Below are 6,735 nucleotides of genomic sequence, written 5' to 3' on the forward strand. Positions count from 1 at the left end.
GCATTTAAAAAAAAAAACTTATATTTTGTGGTACGACAATTGATTATCTGCTATATAAAGTATGTAATATTGGATCATATATCTCAAACTTATCAACAATATCCATATATTAAAGTGTGTGGATTATTGTCCTGTATGCAACTTAATTGTAACTTTGTTGTGATTAATGCTTCCCAGGGATAACTTTGTTTCCAGATTTTTAAGATTATCAACATTCAGCTGTTTATGGTATTGATGGTCATACTTACTATGACTTTTACAGTGACGAATGATAAGATAAAAAGAAATTCAAATATTGAGTATACTTGCCTATGTTAGTCTTGTATATCTAACTGATGGAACTATGCACAGTGACTTTAGCAGCACATTTTATTCTTGAAATAACGTGTATTAAAAATCACATATTATACGAGCAACTTTTATACGTGTTTAAAAAAGCATTGATTATTCATATATAATTTATCAACAGATAAAATTAATGTAATAAGCATTTTATAAAAAGAATTGAAAACTGTTATTCATTTTTTTGTTGCTAAATTCCAAATAATTGTTTTCGAATTTTTCATTTCATCGCTTTTTGTTAATGTTTTTTTCATTCACCATTTGTACCAATGCAATTATGTTCCAACTGCCGTAAATTTTTGTAGACAAGAAAATGAAAGCTTGAAGACAAAATACATAATAGATCCTGTATGTTTTGTGATTGATATTGTTACTGGGTGTATACCACACTTGCAAAAAGTTATATATGTATATAATTATGCAAATAAAACAATTTTCAAACATCGAAGAATATGTTTAATGTGTACTCCAAATATTTGTGCAGATTATATTTAATTAATAAATTACATGCGTTCATTTCTTATTGGAAAATTTGACTTTGAATGTATAGAAAATATATTTCTAATTACCTCCCTTTGTTTACATGAAATGTTAAATTGGGTAATATCTTTATAAATAATGCTTATTGGAACTTACAATATTGACAAATCTTAATTTGAGCATCATATTTATGAAACAAAACCATGAAAGAATTGTGTTACAGGATCTTGAATAACCCAATATTCTCTTTTATCTATTTCTATGATTAAAAGATAGAATATTTCACAACAGTGAGTATTGAGAAACATCTTGATAAAAAAGATCCCCCGAGAGCAAAGATAGGGTAAGCATATACGTTTTAACCCAGCCTGTTTATGATTGATAATGAAAAGCGCAACATTTCTCACTCGCCCTACCTAGTACCGATTTAAACAGTATTCTTTTTTCAACAACATAAGATTTTGAAAAAAAATACCAAAGAGTGATAATAACAATTAGAAAACATTTTAAATGATGAACAAAATGCACTTGTTCTTTGCCATGATGACCAATTTTTAGTAAAATGACGATTTATCATTGAATATACATTGATTCTTGACAAACTTTTATCTTGATGCACTTTAGAGTATTTATACAGCAAACCATTATTAAAATTTGATAAACAAATTTATAATTAAACAATGAATTGGATATGCCTATCAAAGTTCTTAAAATACTGTGTTTTTAAAGGTTTTATAGAAGTGTTTTGAATATACACGACAAAGTTGAATTTTTTATTGCATTTCATAAAAATCTAAAGCAACAGTCCTGTCTAGTTCTGACGTAATTTGTTGATGGTAATCTTCCGTACATTTTGAGTTCGTAATAGAGACAGAAACTCATTTACCAAGATCCCGCCGTGGCGGGTTTTGAACAAACTCGCAACCGCACATATGTGAAAGTTCCAACGCTCTATCTAGACTATTGAGCCAAAGAATCAATTTCCTCACGTTGTACTCCATCGTCCTCTCTTCAATATATCCTTTGTTTGATGATTCATTGTTTATGAATTTTGACAAAGTTTCTCCAAATCTGATACCAACGGAGGTAAACTTTGAAGAAGAGTGTATGGATTTCGGTGATTCAGTCTCTCAAGAATCACAGTTATTGAAACCTGACATGGTGTTGAACTCTGTAGAGATAATTTTGGATGAGAAAGAGAAAAAGAATTTATCCAAGACTGCACTGTTTCTAGCAGTGAATGGTATGCAAATTTATTTTAGACTAAGATGATATGGTGTTGTGTGATCAATAATCTTAAATTTACATCAATAAAATGGCTAATTGAAGTGCTAAATCAAAACAAGGCGTATGTATGATATTGTACATTCCTGTTTTTATGACCGATGTGCAGTCAGTCTTGAAACATATACATAGCACACAGGAATGGGTCAAAGAAATTATCAAAATTCAGAAAGACCCAAAACAGTCAACAGTGAAGAATGCAATTTCTTGAAAGGCAGATAGTGATGTTAGGAATTAATCATGTTATGATGAAAAAGGAGGGAGAACTGTTAATAAGTAGGCGGAGAAATGATAAGTTCAGCTCTGAAGACTATGGACCTTGCCCTGAGTGCATGATATGGATGATATTGAAAAATAATTTCTTAAAACACAAACTAAATTGCCATACAAACACAATGTTCTACAGCTGTTCCTATTGTGCAGTCCTATATATATAAGGGAAAATTGAAAAAATGTAGGTCCCAAAATGAAATCGGAGGTATTTCCTTCAATGAAAAATGATAAATTAACACGTATTGCAAGAAATGACACACGGATAATAGCGATTAGATAGAGGATATTTGTATAGTTCAGTGTAAGATCGGAATTTATTTCACCGAGTGAGCACCAAAAGGTATATTTCACGAGTGGCGCAGCCACGAGTGAAATATGGACTTTTGGTGTTCACAAGGTGAAATATATTTCGATCTTACACTAAACTAAACAAATTTTCTTTTTTTATATGCAAAGAAACGTTTTAAAAAGACATTAAACCAAATACTGAATGAAAAGCGCGCCAAATAATAATACAACGTGACGTCATTTACGACGTCACGTCATTAAGTTGGTACCCAGTACTGTGAACGCTGGTATTTCACTGAAACAACGTAAGGGGCTTAAATTCAAAACAGTGAAATTATCAAAGTGGTAATTTCACTGTTTCAAACAGTGAAATTACCAGTTTTATTTCACCGATTTATTTCTATAAACCACCGAAAAGCATGTAATAAAGAGTGGTATTTAATTTATAACATAGGCAACAAAATAAAACGAAGGAATTATTCTAGTTACATGATGCGTCTTTCTGCAAGACTGTTGCAAATAGTGCGTAATGAATTGCAGGATCAGGCAGGAACAAGAAATGACTGTCTAGTTCGGGAGAATTTTGAAATACTTGCAAAAGCTTCTCTACTTGCTTGTGAAACAAATACAGATGATGAACTTTAACACCAAAGTGTCCCTCTGAAAATGGGATATGATTAAGTGCGCCTTGCTGCAGCTAAGATGACTTTTTATTCCAAAAAGGGATGAAGTTAACAGAAAAAGTAGCAAAAAGATTAACATTTTACTACAAACAGGATGGAAACATAAAGTCAGACGGCAAACAATGATCCTTTTGAAGGAGATATCATAACAAGCGTATTGAACTGCCGGGTCCTCAAGATATTGCTGATTTAGCAGAGTTTCTAATTAGCAAGCTTAATAACATTGACCTTCTTGAAATAAAAACAAGATCAACAAGGAAAGGCGGTGGGTGTTCAATGAACGCCGTCGATGTTTATCCCTACGTGATCGTCATAGGTTTCTAATACAATTAAACATTTTTACTACGTATATTAAGAAAGTAACAACTTATGATATAAATTGAATGACAAAGACCGAAGTACTTTTTGAAGAACAGTTGTGCTGACGGAAGCAAGTCTTATGCTTTACAACAGGCGACGACCAGGAGAGTTGGAAGCACTTTCGTAAGTTTGCTTTCTTTGATTTTAGCTTATATACACTTTGTTTTCTTCTTGATCTTCATTAAGGCTTGTCATAATGTTAGTCTCTATTAAATTTAACTCATGCTTCAAATTGGGTTACCCGATTGGAGAAATATGTCACTTAGTCAAAATCATAAAAAGTAATTCGGTAAAAAAAAACAAGAATAAAGATCAACAAGGTAAAGGCAAAGCTCACAGGGCGCAGCCCCTCGACACACCCAAGTAGGGCACCCAGAAAATATGATAAACAAGATCAACAAGGAAAGGCGGCGTTCAATGAACGCAGAAGGCACCAAACAATAACCTAGAGTGGACATAAGGGCGGCAAAAGGAGTGGGACATGTTATGTGTGAAATAATATAAAGACTTCAGTGTTCATTGAACGCCGCCTTTCCTTGTTGATCTTGTTTATCATATCTTATGTAACAAAATAGAGAAAATAAGAATCCCTAAATTATAGAGAAATTCGAATCCCTAGAGAAAGCCCAACACGTCAAAATTGAAAATGTTGCAGGCTCGGTTTTTCTCGTTTAGGGCACACGCATTTCTTTACTTCGGGACCATATGCCGCTTTTCATGGAATGGCACTTAACTGTCACATTGAAGGTTCCATGATAACCGCCATATGAACACATCTGCGGATGTTTCAAAATTGTACCAGTTTATGTTAAATGTTGAATTCTGCTTAAGCCGGTGCTAGGGGCGTGGACGGCAGTTTGCACTTGACAGTACTGTCCATGAACAGGCTCAGTCAAACCGAGCCTTCAACATTTTCAACTTTGTTGCGTAGGGCTTTCTTTAGGGATTCTGATTGAGCCTGTTAATGGACGGTACTGTCTAGTGCAAATTAACGTCCGCGCTCCCTAACACCGGCTTATTTATAAGCAGAATTCAACATTTTAAGATGAAAATGGTGAAATGTTGAATTTAGAAACATCCGCAGATGTGTTGATACGACGGTTATCATGGAACCTTCAATGTGACACGTTAGTGCCACTCCATGGAAAGCAGTGTGTCCCCATTTAATTAAATGTGTGTGCCCTAAACGAGTAAACAAAAGGCAGAACTAAATAAAATGGAATTTTGAAAGGGGATCAGAGGTTATAAAGCCTGCATATCACAGATAAGACGCCAAAGACAAAGTTAAAAACAGGCAACATATCCTATGAGAAATTCAACATTATTCAAAAATCTGGAAACAAAGTGATCACTCGGAAGCATTAATCACAACAAAATTACATGAAAATAGCAGACTCGGTTTGATTGAGACTGTACATGAGGGATAATGAATAAGTGCAACATCCCTCACGACCCCTAGCACCGGCTTGAGCGGTACTCTATTCTCAACACTTAATAGTGCTGGCATCAATGATCCCGAAGGACGAGAAAAATATAACAACACTGAAGTGAAGTACGGGGCAACGTTTTACAGCTGCCACTCAGCACTTGACACCTGCTGTTATGAAGTATAAAAATCTGGAAACAAAGTGATCCCTCGGAAGCATTAATCACAACAAAATTACATGAAAATAGCAGACTCGGTTTGATTGAGTCTGTACATGAGGGATAATGAATAAGTGCAACATCCCTCACGCCCCCGAGCACCGGCTTGAGCGGTACTCTATGCTCAACACTTAATAGTGCTAGCATCAATGATCCCGAACGACCAGAAAAATAATAGTAGGAATATTTGAACCACCTACCTAGAAAATGCCAAATAGTGAAAACTTAAAGTATCACAAACAAATCTGCACATTTGCTTTCCTGAATTGGCCCCCATTCCAACCCTTTTATGCCCCCACAAAGTGGGAGCATATAGCGTTGCACTTGTCAAGTCCGTCTGTCCGTCTGTCCCGAAATCTTGTGAACGCAACTCCTCTTAAACCGGATGGCACATTTTGCTTAAACTTTCAGGGATGAACAACCTTGATGTGTAGATGGTAGTAAAGGAAGGAATTTCTGCTGCGACCAAATTTAACAGAATTATGGCCCTTTGTTGATTTTTTCACTATAAACTATGTCGAAATTTTGTGAACGCAACTCCTCTTAAACAGGATGGCAGATTTTGCTTAAACTTCTAGGGATGAACAACCTTAATGTGTAGATGGTAGTTAAGGAAGGAATTTTTGCTGCGACCAAATTTAACAGAATTATGGCCCTTTGTTGATTTTTAGTTTTCAACTTGTGGCACATGTAGTCCAAAAAATATTTGACCTAGAGTCATAAGATTGACAGAACAGTGGTGTGTGGGGGCATCCGTGTCCTATGGACACATTTCTAGTTTCATTAGACTTGGTCAGACTGTTTGTATGCTTAAAATTTAGGATAAGTTTTTAATTTGGTCAGTTGGGTAAACTAATAGATTACCAGGTCAAGTTACTGAAAAAACTTAACTAATGATCTTCCTGATTTACACCAAGCATTGTAAGAATGTTTGTGTCTAATAAATTTATCCTAAATTAGATACAATGTATTTTTGAGCCGTTATTGTCATAACATTTATTATGTTTAAAAAAAAAAACAACACTTGATAGTGACATAACATAAAATATCGAAATATATTTACTGATCAGGATGGAGTCATACTAAAAACGGTCCGTGAGTGCAAATGGGACAATATTGCGCAAAGAACTGACAAAGACGGACAAGGTATTAATTTTATCACAGCATATTGCCTGATGATTAAAAAAGATGCTATAATTCCATTGTATTTCTGATAAAGTTATTCCTTATTTTATAGACATAGACTTAAGAAATGATTTTCTTGTTATGTAATATTTCGTTAGTGAATGTTTTTATTTGCATACGTCTGGAGAAAGAAAAAAACATAATGCATGCATCCTTTATATTACAAATAAGGAGATAGTTCATAAACAATTCATAT

General features: G+C 34.2%; 1 pseudogene; it reads left to right on the forward strand.

Moving 5' to 3' along the window:
* The first annotated feature begins 1,866 nt into the window (after positions 1–1,866).
* Positions 1,867–6,500, forward strand: LOC132759389 (uncharacterized; annotated as a pseudogene).
* The last annotated feature ends 235 nt before the right edge of the window (positions 6,501–6,735 follow it).

Source organism: Ruditapes philippinarum, unplaced genomic scaffold (assembly GCF_026571515.1).
Source record: "Ruditapes philippinarum isolate M1 unplaced genomic scaffold, ASM2657151v2 ctg4423_1_1_1_1, whole genome shotgun sequence".
Taxonomy (NCBI): Eukaryota; Metazoa; Mollusca; class Bivalvia; order Venerida; family Veneridae; genus Ruditapes; species Ruditapes philippinarum.